This window comes from Meriones unguiculatus, chromosome 6 (assembly GCF_030254825.1).
Source record: "Meriones unguiculatus strain TT.TT164.6M chromosome 6, Bangor_MerUng_6.1, whole genome shotgun sequence".
Classification (NCBI taxonomy): domain Eukaryota; kingdom Metazoa; phylum Chordata; class Mammalia; order Rodentia; family Muridae; genus Meriones; species Meriones unguiculatus.
The window spans coordinates 28,626,188-28,648,139 of NC_083354.1; the positions used below are offsets into that span (position 1 = coordinate 28,626,188).

A 21,952-nucleotide genomic window follows, 5' to 3' on the forward strand; every position below is an offset into this window, starting at 1 on the left:
TTTCCTTCATCCGTCTGACTGTATTTTCCTTCAATTCCTTCAGCTGTTTGTTTGAACACTCCTCTGTTTCTTTTATTTCTTTCAGTGATTTAAGCATTTCCTCTCTAAAGGCCACAAACTGTTTGGCTGCAACTTCCTGTATTTCTTTACAGATGGCCATAATCTGTTTGTTTTTATCTTCTTCTATTTCTTTATAGATGGCCATAATCTGTTTGAGTTTATCTTCCTCTATGTCTTTTTGCATTTTATTTGTTTCCTCTGTTATATTCTTCATGAGCATACATGTTAGGTCATCTTCTTGAATTTCAATTATGCTGGGGTGTCCAGAGCTACTTGCCCCTGGATAACTGGGTTGTGGAGATGCCATATAGCTCTGTCTTTTGTTGGTTGAGTTTTTATGCTGGCCTCTAGCCATTGGGCTGTCTTAGGTGTTTGGAGTTAGTTTCTGGTGGTTCCTTGGATCCTGTGGTAGAGAGAATCCCCTTGGCAGGAAGATGGTTTTTCCTGAAGGAAGCCTTCTCAGCTTTTTGGGTATAGTCACTGGATGGTCAGTGTTTTTCTGGAGTTGCCACTGCTCACCTCAGGCATAGAGACCTGAGTGGTAACTGTGGTCCTTCTTAGTCGAGAGGGCTCTTTTCTCACCCAGAGAAGTCCTGAAGACAGCTGCCCTGCTTCTGGGTTTCTTGCTGTAAATTTAGTGATCTGCTGTTGTAACCTGTGTGTCCCGTGGTTTGGTCAGTTTTGTTAGGGATAACTGGTTGCCCCTTGGAGCAGTATCTGGGGGTTGATCTCGGGGATTCCACACTTCTGTAGGTCTGAGGTTGGCACTCTGTGCCCCAATATCCAAGCTGTAATCTGTGGCAGGTGGGTACCACTCTCCTGATAACAGCAGACTATCTGGTGCACAGCAGGTCCCTAGGTTGGGCTGGTCGGCAGGACCTTTTTCAGGGATATACTGGGTGGCCTAAGTCCATCCCCTTTTCTTTGTTGCCTGTGAGGATTTCTCATGACAGTGACTCCCAGTCTCTGTTGCCTTGGGGCTCACAGCTCTGTCTGAGCTCACGGCTGGAGCCCAGTTCAGTGATGGCGGCTTGTACCCACCAGTCTGCAAGACTTTTTCCAGGAAAAGACTGGGTGACCCAAGTCAGTCCGGTTTTCTTCCTTCCCTGTGGGGTTTTCTTGTGACTGGGACTCCCAGTCTCTGATGTTTTTGTGCCCACCGATCAGCCTGGGAATGTGATCAGGACACGCAGGCCTGTGACTCTGTTCTGGCGACCTAGTGCCCGCCCAACCTGGGATCCCTTCCAAGTTCTGGCTGGGTGGCCTGAGCATGGACCCGACTGATTCCCACACTGTGGGAGTTTGCTCTCACCTGGGAAACACGATCACCGTTGTTTTAGGGCCCAGAGTTCAGTCTCTTGGTCGCTGTACAGAAAATGTTGTCCTGCTCCTCAGACAAGATGGTGACATCCATCTTGTCACCTAATTTTATTGTTTTTAATTAAAATTACACACGCACACCCTCTTCTCCTAACCATACACTTGCTTCTCTTGGCTCCCTCTTGAAACCATGGTCTCTTTATCTTAATGGTTATTGTCGCATTATTATATGTGTGTGTGCATGTACGTACCTAAACATAAAAATGCAACCGCTCTAGTCCATTTGGTGTTACTTGTTTGCACAGGATTTGAGGGCCTACTACTTGGTATTGGATAACCAACTGGGGGCTCATCTCAGGGAATACTATTTCTTGTGTTCTCAGTGTTTCTTAGTTATCCAAGGTTTTTTATCTGGGGTAAGACCCTGTGAGAGTCCTTCCTTTCAGGCCAGAATATATACTGGTGTTGTCATTGGCCGGGCCTTGTTTAGGCAGCCAGATTGTTGAGGTATCGTGAGTGAAGCTTCCCTGTCATTTTTAGGAGACACAGTCTCACAGCAGGCTTCCTGATTCTTTGTATCTTAAAAATCTCTTGACCTCCTCTTCCAAGATATTCCCTGAGCTTTAAGGGCATGAGTCATGTTGTAGATGTATCAGTTGTGCTTGTGCACCCGAGATCATGTGTTCTCTTGGTTCTCTATAATGGTCTCTGGTGAAGGCATTTTATTAATTGAGGCTCATTCTGCCCACATGACTCTAGCTTGTATTAAGTTAACAAAAATACTAACCAGTGAGTTAGGGCCATTAATATTAAAGTTGTTATTGAAAGTGTATGTTCATTGCTGTCATTTTGCTGTTTAAAGTGTTAATCCTATTTTTTTTATTTCAGTCATTATAAAAGTTTACTTTCTTCAGTTGCTTGGCTATGCTTATTTTCAGTCCAAAGAATTGCTCCTCTGTTCGTCTGGTTTACTGGAAAAGAATTCTTTTATCCTGTTTATACTTTGAAAAGTTTTTCTTTGTCCTTCAGCTATGAGAGATAGTTATGCTGCATACAGTAGTTTAAAATGGTGTCTTACTTAGGCTCTCTATTATTGCGATGAAGCATCATGACTAAAAAGCAAGTTGTGAAGAAAAGGGTTTATTTGGATTAAACTTTCCCATTTTATTCCACCATTGAAGGAAGTCAGGACAGGAACACAAACAAGACAGGAACCCGGAGGTAGAAGATGATACAAAAGCTGTGAATGGGTGCTACTTACAGGCTTGCTCCACACAGCTTGCTCAGCATGTTTTTTTTGCAGAACTACCATCCCAGGGATGGCACCACCCAAAATAGGCTGTTCCTGTCCATCAATAATTAAGAAAATGTCTTACAGCCTGATTTTATGCAGGCAATTTATCAGTTGAGGTTCTCTCTTCCCAGATGCCTATAGATTGTGTCAAGTTGTTGTAAAACTAGTTGGCACAGCCACTGGCCTTGGATTCTTCTCCTTCTTCTGTGCCTATAATTAGAAGATTTTGGTCTTTTCATGATGTTCCAAAGTTCCTGCATGTTCCTTTCATGTAGTTTTAGAGAGTTTACGCATTCTTTCCTTGAGTGGTCCAGTTCCTCTACTTTATCTAATATTCTAATATCCAATATAAGAATAGTCCTAATATTCTCTCTTCTCTTTGATACATTCTATTGGTAAGGCTCCAATTTAATTTAGCTGAGCAGCCATGTTTCATTGTACATATGATTCCAACAATCTGAAGTTGAACTGATAGCCTAGCTGGTTAAACTGAGAAAAACAAGATCTAACATAAATTCCTAGGATTTACTTGCATTTCTCTTAAAAAACCCAACCTACTAAGTTAATTTTCTAGATACAAGATAAAGAAAGGGGGGGCACAAATATTGGCTGAGCTCCTTGAGAAATCACATATGTTTGAGAATTTTGTAACTTCCTGCTTGAATGGAGTGGATGATGGGGAGGAGTTAGATGTGTGGTTTGAATGAAAACAGATTCTTTGGGAACTTCAAATAGTCATTGTCCAAAAGGTTGTGGTGGAGTCTCAGAACTCATGTTTAAAGAAGTGTCAGATACTTATTTGTGCCTAAGACAGCCTCTTGATGGTCACCCACATGGCCACTAGGATGCTGGGCTAGGAATCCATGAAGACTCCTGACCACTCTTTTCTCTTGGGAAATCAGTTCTCAGTTCATAAGCAGATTTTAATTCCTCTTACAGAGAGACATGGAATTCTGACATGTGAAATCCCATTGCAAGAAACCACCTGGGAAGAAGCAGGACCCTGACCATATTGAAGGTAAAAGGAACTCAGGAGACCATCAGCAAAACCAGTGCCTGACAGACACCAAAATCCTTAAGAGGATGCATGTGGTTGACCCAGCTATTCTTATTTCAGGAATTTACTCTGGGGAAATTTTTTAAATGTTGGAAATATTTATTAATATCATTACAAGAATATTGAATATTGAATTCATCTTTATGTATGAAGAAGGACAATGGCTTAAATGTTCCACATTTGGGGAGTAATTAAACAATTATATATGAACAGATTTTTAAAAATGGAAGAGTTGGGGAGCAAGATGGATGGCTCAGTGAGTAAAAGTACATATCTTACGAGCCTAATGGCTTGTGTTGATCCCTGCATTCCACTAGAGAGGGAAGATGAAAGGAATAGAAACAACCTTTAAAAGTCCTCTGACTTCCAAAGAGCTCTGAGGCATGTGTGCACTTACACCACATACACATATACACTCACACTTCTCATACACTCATACATATTCACATTCACACACACATACTCATACATGAAGTGTTGCCAAGGAAACAAAAATTTGTTTTAAGGATTCTGAGTCTTGTAACAACAAATTAAAAGGACTCAGAAGGAAACTTGAGGACCATTTTATTAGTGTCTGATCAAAAACAACAAGAAAGACAAGCTGTAAATCTTGGTAACTGCCAGGAGGAAAGAGATGGGTGGGAAAGGCCATACCTTTGGAGATGGATCCAAGAAAACAGGCAGGTTTGACAATCAAGGTCAGTAACCATCTGGACAGAGAGTGTGTAGGGAGTCTGCAGAGTAAGGGAGTCCAGAGTGTCAAGAAAAGCATGCATAGAGTTTGGACCAGTATGTGAAAAAGAGATAGAAAGCAGAGGAAAAGTTAATACTTTTAACTTAGAATTCAGAAAAGTGGAGAGGCTTAGCTGTGGAAGCCACTACATAGGGCTGAGGGCTTCTGAGAAGTGTATCTTCTTTCTGAGGGGATAAGTATTCCTCCCATTTCTTTGCCTTGTCTTCCAGTGACTCCGGTGTGGACTCCCAGCCAGGTGATTCATAGGCTTAGCTAGATTTACTCTTAAAGGAGAACACAGTAATAAGCGACATTGCAATCTTTGGAACAGTGGAGAATTTCGTGTCTCTAACTGGGGCCAGAAGTAGAACTCAGATTTCATTCCTTTATCCAAGAGGAAACAGCTTTGCAATGGGAAGTGGTGTCCAAATCCAGCCATAAGGGAGGGCTCCATCAGTTCCATCAAAGGCTGCTAGTCTCTATTTGGCTACCTAGCATTGGCATCTCAAGTGTTGAGACCCTGGAATCATTTCACATTTGGAGTCAAGTCAGTCTGGCTACTTCTGACTTCCAGTCAAGGAAACTTCTTGTTTTCCAGTTACTTGAGCTCAGACTGCCTGAATAGCTTGTATCCTCTAGTCTCACGAGAAGTATGGTGGAAGAACAGGTATGGTGATGCAGGCATGTTAGCTCAGCACTACAGATGGAGAAAAAGGAAGATAGCCACACATTTGATGCTAACCTGGTCTCTATATTGTGTTCCAGATTAGTTTTGGAAACACAGTGAGCCCCTGTCTCAAAAAATGTAAACAAAACCAGCAGGGTGGTGGTGGCACATGCCTATAATCCTAGCATTCAGGAAGCAGAGGTAGGCAGATCTCTGTAAGCTTGAGGCCAGCCTGGTCTATAGAGTGAGTTCCAGGATGGTGAAGACTATACTGTGAAACTCTGTCTCAAACAAAAACAAAACCAAAAACAGATCGACAGTGCTGGCTGGGCCTGCTGTTCAGTGGTGGATACTGATTAGCAGAGCCAAGGCCTTGGGCTCATTCCTACAAGCACACATAGCCAAAATTCAATACATTACAAATATTTGTCAATTTTACAGTGTAAAATAGTCCGTATATTCTATTGTAGGCATTTCAATAATTGTGAGTCAGAAGAATAGGGAACTGGGTGAAGAAAGAAATTCCAGAAATTAACAAGAAAGGTGTAAGGCTGGAAGCCCATCCCCACCTGGGCTTCATTAACAAAGGGAGCATGTTCATGAAGAGCTAGCTTTGTAAAATCATCAGGGCAGTAAGGTTCTATGCAAATTTCATATCAGATGTCATGCTGAGCCACTTCCATCCTCTCTTGGCGCCAGGTCATAGCCCAGGTCTGGTTTGATTCTGAGCTCATCAGTATCTCTCCTTTAATAAGGACTCTTCACCCTATCACTATCCACATGCTCTCTACAACCCATTGTAAAGAGTTCTAAGAACCTATGAACCCCAGCAGCTGCCTCCCAGACTCAAATCCATGCCTGAAACAGGGAGATTCTGGAGATCACATGAAGCACTAAGCCTGGAGAGCGAACATGACAAAAACAATGTGTTTGGAGGATGGAGAGATGGCCTTACAGTTGAATGGATTTACCCTTGCAATGGAGCCAATTTTGGCTCACGACCCTGAGGCCAAGCCACTCACAACTACCAGTAGCTGTTTATGGGGGCCCAACAACTTTTCTGAAATATATACACACATACTTAAAAATAAAATCTTCAAGAAAAATTTTAACTGAATGATATTATCAGATTGTCACTCGCTACATAATTGTGCATATTTTTTCTTTAACCCATACGTGGTAAACATATGTCATTGTCTTTATACTTCAGACTTGGAGCTGGGCATGGTGACACATATCTCAGCATCCAAGAAGCTGAGACACTGGGTTTACCATTCCAAGTTCTTGGCCTCCTATACAAGGATTCAGAGATAAAGGGTCCCATGGATTTGCACAAGAACAAAATAACCTTAGCTGGAAGGAAACAGTGGCACAGACTTTTACCTTCAAGACTGATAATTGACCACGTGAGTGAGAGTGTTTAGGGAGTCTCATCATTGTTTAGGGATTTCTTTTATGGGGCTCAGGAGATGGAAGGGCTGGTTGCTAAGTAAGGGCCCTCTGTTTTGACTGGCGTATTTGAATTATCCAAGTCCTTGGTCATTGCGCATGTCACATGTATGTCATACAATGTGTGTGATTTTAAGTATATATGTGCCTAAGATAGAAAATAGAAGATTATCCTTAAACATTAAAGACACAATTTTGCCTGCCTGCATCTGAACCCAAATCCAGGTCAGTTTGATCAGCCTTTCACATTCTGGACGTAATTTCTTGTGGATTTCTATGGGAAGGTTCTTGAGTCTGGGTGCAGTCCTCCTATCCCAATACATTGAGAATGTACTTGACTAGAGACTGACTAAAGTTTATTATTGCTAGGGACAGGGAAATCTATACTGTTGTCCAGAGATGAGGCTACAGGCTGTGTCCTGAAGGAGGGGTGTGCAAAGAGTGTGTACAGGTAAAGGACTTAGAACACCAAGCACATTATTATAAAACCAAATAGGGTCGCAGACCAAATGCTCTACTATGCTTGTTGGCTTCACCCTTAAGTGCAAGATTCTGTCTAAGAAAAACAAGCAAACAGTTAAGCTAAAGGACACTTGCAAGGCTCCATGAGTGGATCCGGCTGTCTGTGTCTAGTTCACTGCCAGTCCTCAAGGCCTAGCCCATTGCTTGACACACAGGTAGGTGCTTAGCAAATATTTGTTGATTGAGTGAGTGAATATTGATGTTTCATAGTTTCTCAAGCAACTTCTGTCTTTCACAAATGGAGGTCAGATGGCAACATACAAAATTTGCTGGTCTTCTACCTACCATGTGGGTCCTGGGGAACAAACTGAAATCATCGGGCTTGTGGCAAGCCTCTTTACCCACTGAGCCATCTTCCTGGCTCAGAGACACAACCCTTTATAATAAAGATATTGCAGACACCAAAATCATCCACATTCCTGTCTCATTTAGAAAATGGCATACCAGGAGTAGCCTGCGAGGAGAGAATTTATGAGTTTGATGATGATTTGGTGTCTGAGTTCTCTGCTCTTCTCGGTGTGGATGCACTTCCTATCTTAAAGAGACAGCATGAAGAAGATCACAAAGAATGAATGAAGATGAAGAAAGGTTTTAACTCACAGATGCACAGTGAAGCCAGAAGATTAAAGACTTTTGTGACCTATGAGTCATTCAAATCATGGACGTCTCAGGACATGGCAGCTGCTGGGTTTTACCATACTGGGGTGAAAGTTGGGGTGCAGTGCTTTTGCTGTAGCTTAATCCTCTTTAGCACCAGACTCAAGAACCTTCCCATAGAAATCCACAAGAAATTACGTCCAGAATGTGAGTTCCTGTTGGGCAAAGATGTTGGTAACATTGGCAAGTATGACATAAGGGTGAAGAGTCCAGAGAAGACACTGACAGGTGGAAAAGCACAGTACCAAGAAGAGGAGGCCAGGCTGGAGTCCTTTGAGAAGTGGCCTTTTTATGCCCATGGGACCTCGCGACGTGTACTCTCCTCAGCCAGCTTTGTCTTACAGGTAACTAACTGGGTCCCATTTTGTGAGGTGTTTCTATAAAAATTTAGTTTCCAAACTAATCAAGAGGGAGGACTCTGGCTAAAATGCTCAATCCCTCTCCCAAAAGGCAAAGAGGATGGACATCAGAAGAAGAAAAAAACAGGAAACAAGTTAGGAGTCTGCCTTGAGGGCCTCTGAAAGGCTCTGCCCTGCAGACTATCAAAGCAGATGCCGAGACTTAGGGCCAACTGTTAGGCAGAATGTGTGGAATCTTATGAAAGAAGTAGGAAATAGTAAGACCTGGAGAGGACAGGAACTTCAAAAGGAGAGCAACAGAACCAGAAAATTTGAGCACAGGGGTCTTTCCTGAGACTCATACTCCAACCAAGTTCATGCATGGAGATAACCTAGAACCCCTGCACAGATGTAGCCCAGGGCAGTTCAGAGTCCAATTGGGTTACATAGTAATGTGAAGAGGGCCTGCCTCTGACATAATCTGATTGGCCTGCTCTTTGATCACCTTCCCCTGAGGGGGGAGCAGCCTTACCAGGCCACAGAAGATGACAATGCAGCCACTCCTGATGAGATCTGATTGACTAGGATCAGAAGGAAGAAGAGGACTTCCCTTAACAGTGGACTTAGGGAGGGGAATGTGTAGAGAAGGGGGAGAGAAGGTGGGGTTGGGAGAGGAGGAAGTAAGGGTTTATGGGGAGATAAAAAAGTGAATAAAGTGTAATTAATAAAATTTAAAGAAATGATGTATTTGTGAGGGGTGGGTGGGATGTGAGTCCCCTGGCCCAGTGGTTACATGTGGTTGAGAAATGCCTGAGGTGGGTGCTGGGAACCAAACTCCAGTCTCCTGCGTGAACCTTCTTAACCACTGAACCATCTCTCCAACCTTTCTTTTCTTTTCCTCCTTCTCTTCCTCCTTTTTACTCGTTCTCTTCTGTTCTTGTTCTTGTTCTTCTTGGACTTAGTCTTCTTATTGTTCTCCTTTTTCTTCTTGTTCTTATCTCTGTTGTTCTTGGTCTTCATCTTCTTCATCTTCTTGTTCTTCTTGTTGTTTTGATATTTCTCTTCTTCCTCCTCCTTTTTTTCTCCTTGTTCTCCTCCTACTTCGTCTCCTCCTCCTTTTTCTCCTCCTTCTGTTTCCTTTTCTTCTCCTCATCTGCATTCTTCTTATTCGTGTTGTTCTTCTTCCTCTTCCTTTCTCCTCCTTCTCTCTTCCTCCTCCTTCTTTTACTACTTCTTGTTAATCATTCCTTATTTGATAATTGTTATATTAAAGATCTAGTTCATTAAACTTTAATAATTTTACTTCCGCTATAATTTACTTTACTGTAGCATTATTAACTTGCCAAATATGTATAAAATAAAAGGTTTTCTGTAAATATGGACAAATTTCTGTAAATGTGGGCCTAGAAATATATTAACTGAAGGTTGAGCTGTAGCTCATTACTTGAGGCCTATCTTAGGATGTGAAAGGCCATTGGTTTAGTCCCAGCACTGGAAAACAGAATAAGAAGACTCCAGAAAACACTAGCTCCATTCATAAGGACCTGAAAATGGATTATGAGATAGCTTAAATCCACTTTCTTCTCATTTCACAAATATTACTATTTATATGTTTCCTTGATTGATTTAATTTCTATAGTTTTGGAAGGGTTTGTTTTTACTTATTTAACTCCCATCCATGAGGCAAACTATCCTCAAGAAGACTACACTTTTGAAAGGCCCCGGCCACACACAGGTGTTAGGACAGATGTGGACGACAATTACAACAGGATCTGTGGGTGCTGAGTACCTGCTTATGCTATACATGGATTGAACACTAATTCTAATTCACTCAGTTTGCCCTTCCCCCGTGTTTGATAGTTGAGTTCACTGAGGCTCAGAGAATTAGAGAACTGTGCCTCTATTTCCATAGACGTGACATGGCAAAGCTAACTCTTAGACCTTCTGACAGCATTATTCCAGGTAGTTCTAGCTTTTTCCTACTTCTCCATCTCTTAGGTCCTGAAAGCCAAAGAGCAGCCTGTATATGTAAGAAACTAGCATGTTGAGGGTTAAGTCTATGGAAGATGGCCATGGCTGGGAAATGTAGGTCCAGAGCTCAGGAATGGGTCATTTAGGGCTGTGGGATGTGGCCAGGGATTCAGCCACAGGAGACATGGAAGAACAAGCATGCTGGGGTCTGTGTTGCTCTGGTTCAGTATGATCAGCTCCAAGACACACCTGGTGCCATCGTTTCCCTGCATCTGTAGGTGAAAGGGACACTGTGCAGTGCTTCTCCTGCAGTGGATGCCTGGGACACTGGGAAGAAGGAGAGGATCCCTGGAAGGAGCATGCCAAGTGGTTCCCCACGTAAGTTTCAAATGCTTCTCTCTTAAAGATTTCAGCTTTTATTTCTGTTTCTGTTGCTTGATATTTAGCAAAATAAAACTGGAGATAAAAGAGCAACCTTGTTGGAGTACCACATGAGTTTTGATCTTTCTCCTGTCCAATATGGGGTCACCCTAGAAATTTTCAAGCAAGGAAATCTGGTCACATAGTGAAAAGCTTGAATCACATCAACTTAAATGGCCCTTTTCTCTTTTGTGTTATTTTTTCTTTTTATCTTTTTGTTTTCATATTTCCTGTGTAGTATGTTGGTACATGTAGACCGTGTTAATATGTGTGGTGTGTTGGTGTGTAGTGTACATACGTGCCCTTGTGCATTCCTGTGGAGGACACATGCTAACCTAGCCCACCTTCTCATCATTCTTCACCTTATCTTTTGAGACAAGCCATATGGGATCCATCTGCCCCCATCCCTCTGGGGTTAGGATTAGTGACATGGTGGCCTGGTCCCTGCTTTTATATGGGCAACACAGATTCTAATTCAGGGCCTCATGCCTAAGCTAAGGTACTTTACCTGCTGAGACAAACCCCAGACCCAATTGTTTACTTCAGTTTTAATATTTGGGACATTGGGGATGTGCATTAGTGCAGGCACCCTCGAGGACAGATGTGTCAGACTTCCTTACCGCTGCAGTTACAGGTGGCTGCCCAAAGTGGGTGCCGGTGCTGAGCCCAGTTCTTCTGCAAGTACATTGAGCGCATGCTCTCCAGCCCTCTCAACAGTTACGACTGTTGTTTTATTGTCCCCAACACTACAATATGTCAGGTCAAGCAGTTTCATGATTTACCTTAACTACCAAATGAGTCAATCTGCACAGGAATGGAAATGATGTATTGATGGAAAAGACGAGAACAGTCTTTAAAATATTACAAGTGGTTTCCCATATTCAGAGAAATATGCACCAAATGAAAATTCTCGCTGGATATGGTGGCACACACCTGTAATCTCATAACTGTGGTTCTCCTCCTGCCTGGGGGGGCTGCCTCCCAGCAGCTGACGAAGTCAGGAGGAGCAGGAGACGAGAAGCCTGCCTGGAATGGCCAGGTAGAGCCATACAGGGATCACATACCCTGGGAACAGCTGATGGGTAGTTCAACTTCCAGAGAACAAAGAATATATGCTCCTGGGAAGTGGATGGGGCTTAGGAGAGATGTGTACTTCAATTATTTGTGATAATGTGTTTAGTGGTATGATTTTGGCATCTGACGTTTTGTTTCCGCTACATACAGATGTATTCTTCTAACTAGTTTTCAAATTTTCATTATGAAAGTCTCAAAGAAATCAGAGAAGTGTATAAAATGAGCACCTGTCAGCAGCTGACCTGATCCTATTTCATCTACCTCTTTCCTGCCATCCCCATGGAATGGTCATGATCGGGTTATCTCAAAGCAAAATCCAGCTAACACATGGTTTCATTTCTTATTCCTTTAGCATATAACTTTAAATAGTGATTTAAAAAAAGAGCCACAGAAGTGTTATGTCTCCTACAAAGATGAACAATAAAGTGGAATAACATTAAATATCTTAGCTAGTATTCAAACACCCTGCTCCCTCCATCGTTAGTGAGTTTTTACAATGATTTAGAGTATGAGTGTGTGTTCCACTCTCTGCTTGCTAGGAATCAACCTCTTTGATTTACCGCATATGTGTTTCAAGAAGAGAGCAGCGGGGTGTAGTAGTGCGTGCCTATAGCACAGGCTACTGTTGAGGCTGAGGTGGGAGCATGGCCTGAGGTCAGAGTTTGGCATCACCGTCACAACACAGGGAGACCCTGCCTTGAACTAAAAGTTAAAATAATACGAAGATTTTCCTGCTCTGCTTTCTGTTGCTTTGATAAACACCATGACCAAAAGCAGCCCTGGGAGGAAAGGGTTTACTTGGCTTACATGTCCAGATTACAACCCACACTGAGGGGTGTCAGAGCAGGAACATAAGCAGGAACAGACAGACACTATGAAGGGACACTGCTTGTCCCCTTGCTCCCAGGCTCATATCCAGCTTCCTTTCTTAGGCCTCCCAGGACCACTTGCCTGGGGTGGCTCTGCCCACAGCAGACTGGACCCTCCAACATCAATCATTAATCAAGAAAATGCCCCACAGACTTGTTGACGAGCCAGTGTGATGGAGGTGTTTTCTCAGTGGAGGGTCCCTCTTCCTGGATGACTCTAGCTTATATGTCAAGTTGATGAAAAACTAAAGCAGCACAAGGTTGGAATTTTAAATAATGGCATTTTGTCATTAATATGATTTACATGTTTCTAACACAATGTTAATTCTCATGAGTAAGACTTCAGGAAAAAATGGACAGTTTTATTGAAGCATCAAATTCAACAGTTTGATGGGTTTTTAGCAAATATTTCTTGTGATATAGACGGTCTTAGTCACAATACTGGGAGTGTTTTTAACCACATTTTTAATTGTAGATGTGAATTTCTTCAAAGCAAGAAATCGTCAGGAAATTGCCCAGTATATTCAGAGCTATGAGGGATTTGTTCATGTAATGGTAATTTACAATGTCAACTCTTTCTGAGATGTGATATGTCAGGGTGATGTTTTGTTGTTGTTGTTTGTTTGTTGTTTGTTTGTTTTCCCAAATATTCTTTGTTTTTCTTCCTTTCTCTTCTCATTGTCCTGCCTCTCTGTGCAGAGAGGAAACAAAACTCTTGTCTTGTGAAGCTGGAACCACTTAGACAGTTTCCACGCTGGCTTTGGGTTGCTTCCGCTGCCTCCTTCTTCTTCCCTCTGAGTGAGGCCACTCACTACTCTAGCTACCTCCTGCCGCTTCCATCTGGATGTCTGACCCAGTCTTCTGACCTAGTACTTGGCAGAGGCTGGGCACTCAAAGCTGGCTCCTGAACCTGGTTATTTACACCCTTAAACTAGTAAGGACTTCCTAGTGGCAAGCGGTGGGAACCCACCTCAAACTGAAGCCAAAGGAGACTGTATTGTCTGACTGACTGAGAGGCAGCATCTGCAGAGGGCATGGGCTGATAGTTGGGGTGCAGTTTTCTCAGAGGGAGAGCTGCCTGGTTGGAGAGCATGGCTCCCTTCCCTTGTCTCAGTTCCTCATGAGTCAAAATTCACCTGTTTGTAACTGCAGTTCTGTGGTTGCGCAGGGTGTGTGGTACGAGTGACCCTGAGAAAGCTTCCATTTCACTGATGTTTGGCACTGCATAAAAGTTTACAAGATCAATAGAAATCAAACCAAAATTAAAGGGCTGCTTTGCTCAAATTCTGCTGTTTGAATGAAAATTCACTTCAGTTTGGGAAGACCTTAAGTTTCAGGCCACAGATAGATGTATATCTTGTAAGTCAGCCAATCAGGCAGTAACCTGAATTTCTTTCCCCAGGGAGAACATTTTGTGAATTCCTGGGTCAGAAGAGAATTACCCATGGTATCAGGTAAAACCTCAGGCACATTCCAATGGCTTTGCTTGTTTCTTTTTTTATGTTCTCATTATCTCTCTCTCATGCTCACGCTTGAATGTATGTGTGTGTGTGTGTGTGTGTGTGTTGTGTGTGCCATGTGTATACAAGTGCTTTTGGAAGATAAACAAGGGCATCAGATCCCTTGGAGACAGAGTAACAGGCATATATGAACTTCCTGATTGTGGGTCTTAGGAGTTGAACTCAGAACTCTTGAAACAGCAGTAAGTGCTCTTAATCACTGAGCCATCTCTCCAGTCCTCATCAGCTTTCTTTAAAAATTATTTTCATAAGTGATTTCTGTAATAGAGAATGACTTTGGTTGTTTTGCTTTCTTAAATGGCTCTGTGTGCTGTTAAGAAGATAAGGAATATCCACATTAGAATGAGACAAGAGGCCTGAGTGTGTTGCTCCCTTGCCTAGCATGAGCAAGTCCTTAGGTTCCATCCCAACACCCACAGGAAAACAAAACCCGAGTATTAGGAATCTCGCTCAGTTGGGGAACATCTGTATAGCAAGTAGGATAGGCCCTGAGTTCAGCCCCAGCAGAGGTCAGGTACGTGAGGACAAGGGATACTGGACAGGACAAAAACAATCATAATACAGTAAGAATTCCATGGTCACCTGAGGCTGCTCATCCCTGGAATTCCTGCTCTTGGAAGGTGGAAGGAGACACTTCTGCCCAGGTAGGACTATGGTAACAGGTTAGAGGCCAGGATGGGCTGCATGAGGTTAGTGCCAAGTGTAGAACTCCATGCCTGTGATCCCAGCACTAAGAAAGCTGAGGCAGAAATAGGATGATTTTAAGGATAGCTTAGCTTAGCCTACATGGCAACGCATTGTGTCTCACCCCCCACATAAACAGAAGGTGAAGGGATGTCTCAGATGTTAAGGGTATTTGTTGTTCTTGCTGAGGACTCAGGTTCAGTTCAAAGTGGTAGCAGTTTACAACAATCTGCAACCCCCTCTCACAGGAATCTGACTTCCTCTCTGGCCACCAGAGAGGTCTCCAGGCACACATGTGGTAGACATACAAGCATGTAGGCAAAACGCTCACACATACATGTAGTGAGGATTTTGGTTTCTTTAAAAACACAGACAGTTATGGGAATATGTTTTCATTTTAATCGCAGATGTGAGATCTGGGGCTGCTTTAGATTGTCCCCAGAAGCTGACTCTGATTTGCCTCCTACTTTGGCTTGGGTGTGATTTGGCCAACTGCAGGTAGTTTCTGCAAGTGTAAGACTTTTGAAATTCTGGGGACTCTTGAGTGAGTATAGAAATGTTAGAGCTGCCAGTGTGGCTGTGGCTGCTGCTCCTCCTGCTCTGGTAGAGGTGCTGGCTGCTGCAGCTGCTGCTGGTAGTCGCTGGCTGGTGCTTTTGGGGTTGGTTGCTCTTTGTCACGCGGTTGTGTGCAGAGATGAGTGGAAGAAATTGAATATTGCTCCAAGGAAATCGACGCCCCTAACCATCAGGTAGTATTCTAACAGTATTGAAGCCCCTCTAAACTTCTTTCTCTTTTACCTAGTGTTGGGGGTTTGGAAGGGTGGAAGAAGGGGCAGAACGGTGGTAGATAAAAGAACCCAATAAAGTACTCAAATGTCTGGCTACACATACATACATACTTACAAGCACGCACATGGCATCCTTCTGACTGAAAACACCATTTTCTAATAAGTTGTTAAAATAGCAAACACTATGGGGAAAAGGAGAAGCAGTGTTCTCTAGGTCTTGGGAACGCAGAGCTGTGTCTTTGGCCACAAGATCAAGAGTCTACAAGAAGGGTGACATTGTGGACATAGGTAAATGGGTTTCTCAGAAGAAGGCTTGCTCATGAATGCTACCTTAGCAAAATGAAGAGTCTACAGTCCTGCCCAGCGCACTCTTATCATTGTTAAATGAGCAGGTTAAAAGAGAAACAGGGAAGGTTGTCCTCAGACTTCCATAGAGGTGACTCCGTATATGCAAACGGACTTGCACACACATGAAACACTCCGAATTGTAAGTCTTGAGACAGCTTCCTGATGTAGTGAAAGAAAATGATGAGATAAAGAAGGAAACTAAGGAAAGTCTGAAGTGCCAACCTGCTCTTCACAACCAGAAAGCACACTGGTGAGCACTGAGGAAAACATTATAACCTATTCCCTATGATCTCAGGGCTTAATGAAGTCAAAAGTAAAATACAAAATGTTTCTAGACTCTAAAATTTTTTCTTAATTAAATTAAAGTATAGTATTCTCTGTGCCAATGAAATACTTAAAGCAAAAGGAAAAAAATCCTAATCCTAGGATGAAATGTGAACACGGGCAGGCTTTCATCTTGAAAAACTTGTCAGACCAAGGTAATGGGAATTTAATTTTCACGTGCTCACAGCATGGAGAAGACATGTACCAGTGTCCAGAGACCAGGGTGAGGTAAAAAGTCTAATGGAGACCCCCACACACACACATGTGGTCATCTCAAAAAGCAAGCTGTCATAACAAATGTTTTTCAGGGAGCCACAGGGGAAATGACCTTCTCAAATCTTCACAATGATTCTGGAAATAGGAATCTCCTCTCAATATTGCTCTACCCCAATGCTAGATGACCAGGGGACAGTCTTAAGTTACATTTTAACACACTGACCATGCACAGAAATGAATAGAATGAATGGAATACCGCAGTCTTTGCCCAGCAGTTCTAACATGGTCTTTCTTGTATCTCTTATTTCTTCCTGCTCTTCTAACCACCCTCAATTATTCTGACACAAGCACAGATCATAAGATCATCCCACCTATAAACACAACTCACTTGAACTTTGTTATCAAAGCCTGCTCTTCTCACCCACATCTTTTCCCCAAGCTTACTGCAATGACAGCATCTTTGCTAATGAAGAAGTGAGGAAGGACACTTTTAAGGACTGGCCCCACGAGTCACCTGTGGCTGTTGATGCTCTCGTCAAAGCAGGACTTTTCTACACAGGTCAGTTGGGTTTTTCCCTTTTATTTTTACATTTCTGAGTGTGAGTGTTGCCTGAATGTAAGTATGGGTGCCACATGCCTGCCTGGTCCCCTCAGAGGCTAGCCAGGGTGTTGGATCCTGGAACTGGAGATATAGTTGCTGTGAGCCAGCATGTGGTGCTGGAAACAAACCTAACTCCTTTGCAAGAGCAGCCAGTGTTCTTCATGCTGAGCATCTCTTTAGCACCCAAGTCAGAATTTTGTGTCTGACAAGTAGTCTAATCCCAGACTTGCACTTTTCTTTATTTTCATTTGTCATGGATCTCTTTGGGGCCTCATACGACCTTCAGTTTTCCATAATTCCCTCGGTGCTCAGCCTCTGGGCTTGGGGATCCTGAGGTCACTTCATCTGACAGGCCTATTCCACTGGCACAAAACTCACCACCCGTGGCATTGTCTTCTCTTGCCAGCCTTGCCTGAGTGTCACAGATGAAGTACTCCTATTTCTGGGGGAGGAGAGCTGGCAAAAATGTGAGCAGAGACAGGGATTCTTCATAACCTGCCTTGCATACAAGCTCCTAAGTTTGCTCTTCCATCCTGCCCCAGCTACAAGTATATTCTTCCGATTTACTCAGTAAGCAATTGCTTATTGGTTGCCTATGTCTGTGAATGTCCCGTGTGTCATCATTGTCCAGAACAGACAGAAATCTCTGCTCTCACGGAGCTCCTACTCGAGTACCTGATGGCAAATCTTTCAGGATGATGGTTTGGGACAGGTTTCATCAACGCACACTGTGCACAGGAACCTTCAGCGACTGTTGCTGACCACCCCACGGAAGGACTAAAAGTCCTGTGTGAGCTCTTGCCTCCTGTGCATGGTATTGCCACATAATCCAACTGGAGGAGCAAGCAGGATTTCACTAGTGAAATCTGGAGTCAAATTCTTGCGAGTTAACAGGTGTACGTGCTGTTGAGCTGACCCCATCTCCTTTTCCTAGGCATAAAGGACCTTGTCTGGTGTTTTTCCTGTGGAGGATGTATGGAGAAGTGGGAGGAAGGTGACGACCCATTAGCAGACCACACCAAGTTTTTCCCAAAGTGAACAAAGTGAATTCTCTTGACTTTGAACTCACTTCATCTGTTATTCCCTCACTGTCCATGTTTGTTATCTGTGGGTAGTGTCTGCTCACTCTCTGGTTCCCACTGCAAAGAATACATCCATGTATCTTCATTTCTTTCCTCACATGAGAGTCTCTCTGTCTAGCTAGACATCATAGTTAAATCTTAATTTAGGTTGAGTCAATATGCACACAGATTTCTCTATGTAGCTCATGCTACCTTAGAAATGCTATGCAGACTGTGCTCAGCTCCTCAGGTGTGTTTGGTGTGCAGCCAATGCTGTGTTCTAGATTTATTTAAATCTAATTATTAAACTTTAAAATGTAAAGATTTAAATACTATCTGGTCTTGAGATAGAATGGAAATAACATCCCAAGTCCTTAAAATATTCTTTAAAAATGTTTTGTTAGTGTATATTAATTATATAAAATAATGACATTTTAATATATGTACATTTATGAACTTTACACACAAAAAATATATATATATTACAGTGTATGACAATCATGTCACCACCATCCTTCCATTTACCTTCTCTTATCTCCCTCTGTCTCCACTTAATCCTCTTCCTTCTAAAATCATATTTTAGAGCAGCCCAGGGCTACATAGCAAAACTTTTATTCAACTTAAATAAATAAATAAATACATAGAATATTTCCATTTAATTTTGAAGTTAGAAGACTAGTGACAGCAATGGTCACTTTTTTTCTTTTTCTCTTACATTTTAAAGTATTTGACTTTATTTTTATTTTATTTTATTTTATTTTAGTATTTGACTTTATGTGCATGGGTGTTTTGTCTGCATGTATATCTGTGTACTACTTGCATGCCTGATGCCCACAGAGGTCAGAAAGAGGGCATCAAATATCCTAGAACTGAGTTACAGGAGACTGTGAACTGCCTGATATGGGTGTTAGGAAGCAAACCTGAGTCCTCTGCAGGAGTAATGACTGTTCTCCCACTGAGACAGTTTTTCAGGTTCTACTTTTTCTTTTTCTAATTTGGAAATAGTATGCAGAAAATTGTGGAGACTGCAGGGGCTGTCTTCTCAGTCCCTGGGATGGTAAGTAGTGAGGCAATCTAGTTATATTTAAAAGTTGTTTTATAATGTGTCGATGAAGTTTTGTTTTGTTATAATTACAAACTAGCATATGTAACACGTATCTACTGTAATTACGTATCTGGTTGAAAGGACACTAACAATAAAGCCTGGGAGCTGAGTGCTAAAGTCAAGAAGTCAAGGTCTCTCAGTGCCTTAGAGGCCACCGTGCCACTCCCTTTTCCTGGTTGATGTTTGTCCTTCTCATCCAGGGGCAAACACAGTCTTGATTTTCAGTTCACTGTCCTTTTACCAAACACATGCACAATCACACACACACATCTACATAAACTTTCAGCTTTGCCTGCTCTTCTTTGGTGGTCTTTTGTTTGTTTTTTGTCTTAGCTCTATATTTGCTGTGTGTGTCTGTATGTCTGTTGGAGAGAGAGAGAGACAGACAGACAGACATAAAAGGAGAGGGAGAGAGAAAGATTGAATCCAGAGTATCATGATTGCTAACTACACACTAAACCAGTGACAACCTCCAGAAACTCTTGTTTTACCCATATTTCCCCCTAGGATGAACCAAAAAGCGAGAAGTACATTGCTACTGAGCTATAGCTCCAACCCTTATATTGTTTGACAAAATATTCTATTATGTCTACAGAGAGAGTCCTAGTACAGTCATAGCTACACAGAGAACCTCTGTTGTTTTTTTTTTTAAAAAGGCAATTTAAGAAAAGATTTCACTGTGTAGCGGATCTCAATTTTCAGTATAGCTCAGATTTCCCTTGAACTCCCATGTTCTTGCCTCCATCTCATGGATACCAGAAGAGCAGGCATGTGCTATCATAACCTGGCTTAGTGACTCTTTGTGTTGGGGAAGGGCAGCTGGAGAGAGGTCTTTGAGGCACAGTGTCAGATAACCCAGGATGGCCTCCAACTCAGTGTTTAGGGAGGATGGCCTTAAACTCATCCTACTGCCTCCACATCCGAAGTGCTGGATGACAGCCATGCTCCACCATCCCCAGATCTTGTTTAGATAGACAATGACAAGATATAAAATGATCACTGGCAATCACAACCATATCCTTTCATCCAAGTGTCTCTCTAGGACATCCCAGGGCTCTTAGTTGCTAATGGGAGTCTGGAATGAACATATATTCAGACCTTAACAGAACAGAATTCCAGAGACTTACAACAAGGTCAAAGTACAGACAGTAAGTGACAGGGTGTGCTCATTCCTGAGGGAACACTTCCTCCTCCCAAACTCAGGGGCCTTTGCAGAAGAGGGCCCAAGAGGTCAGAAGAGCCAGAGGACTTTGTCTTGGGTTTGTCTTGTTTTGTGCACAGCAGGATCCTTCTCTCAGGAACTCATAGTTGCTGTGCTTGCCTATCCATACAAGCCTGCCCCAAATCCAGCCAAGCCAAGCCCCACCTGTAGGAGGGGAGCTGTTGACACTTGTTCAGCCCTTGGGCCTTGAGGTTTCCCGACCTCTGCTGGATGGCCCTGTGTCCACTCACCCATGAGCAGCACTAATGGAATTCAGTTAAAAGAGGATACGAAGCTGGGAGGTGACCTGACTTTAGGAGGAGTCTGGGGAAACTGAAGAAAGGCAGTGGGGGTTGATATAATCCACATGCATTGTGCACATTTCTGTGATTTCCAAAGAATAACATACTTTTAAAAAAAGACAAGGCTTCCAAACCGTGGCTCAGAAAGCTCTGCACTTTGATCAGCACTTATGGACGAACAAGAGCAACACAGGGAGAACCTCAGCTGAGCAGACAAATGACCAAACTGAGTAAGAGGGAAAAAATGGCCCAGGTGCCAGACAGATTCCTGGTTCTGGGATGAAGTAGACTTGGTCTTGTGTGGTCTTACTCAGGTAACCACAGATGAGGGTTCATGAATGTGATGGTCAAAATGCTCAGCAGGCAGCATTTCACAGCAATTCAAACATTTTTTCCCAGATGTCCCCAGAGCCTCTGTGGGAGGTTTATATAGATGCCTCATTCAGAGCTGAGAACTCGATCATCAATTATTTTCTGCACTGCAGTGAGAAGCTTATCTAGCCAAGGTTCAAAGCAGCATCATTCTTTTTATAGGAACATAAATATTTAGAAGGCAATTTGACAGGATGTCTATTAAGCCATATAGCATTAGTAGACACTGCCCTGCTAAGACCTTTATAGACTTTCTGGGCCATGTGCTTTTGACCAGGTTTAGTTTAGGTTTTTGTTTTCTTTCTTTTTGCCTTTTTGAAATAGGGTCTCACTGTGTTGCCCTTTCTGTTCTGACCTTGCTATTGTAGATCAGTCTGGCCTTTGACCCAGAGATCCACCTGTCTTTCACACCCAAGTGCTGAGATTTACAGGCCTGCACCACCACACCCAGCTTGACCAGGTTCAGAGCATCTGTGAAACAGCCTCAAGTCCAATTCAAAAGCAGTCGGTTATCCCCAAAGATTCAGGCCACTCTTCACCGTTGGCCTCATCTTGTCTGGCATGATGGTGATGTTGTAGAATGCAGGTGGCCTTCCTCCCCCAGCAGACTGCAAACCCTCTTCCAGTACTGTGACAGGGAGACAGCAGGGAGGAAATTTTGAATCAGTTCCAACTTGATTCTTCTCTGTCCTGAAAGCAACGTGTTCTGTGTATTCAGAAATAGGTCTGTATTTCTGTCCAACTTATTTTGTAAGACAGGTCTCTCATTAAGCCTGGAGCTGGCCAATGAGACTTACTGGCTGGTTATTGAGCCCCGACAGTCTTCCTGTCTCTCCTTCTCCAGCACTAAGATTACACTGTCCCTATTGCCTCACTATTACACAGGTGCTGGAGCTCTGAGTCCAGTCTCCATGTTTGCCCAGCCAGCATTTGCCAACTGGGCCATCTCTAAGCTCTGGATATCTACCTTAAAATTTTATTTGTGTGATATCTATGTTT

At 42.8% G+C, this 21,952-nt stretch overlaps 1 pseudogene; it reads left to right on the plus strand.

The window, feature by feature from the left end:
- Positions 1-7,659: 7,659 nt before the first annotated feature.
- LOC132654905 (baculoviral IAP repeat-containing protein 1b-like) overlaps positions 7,660-21,952 on the plus strand; it is a 45,545-nt pseudogene continuing 31,252 nt past the window's right edge.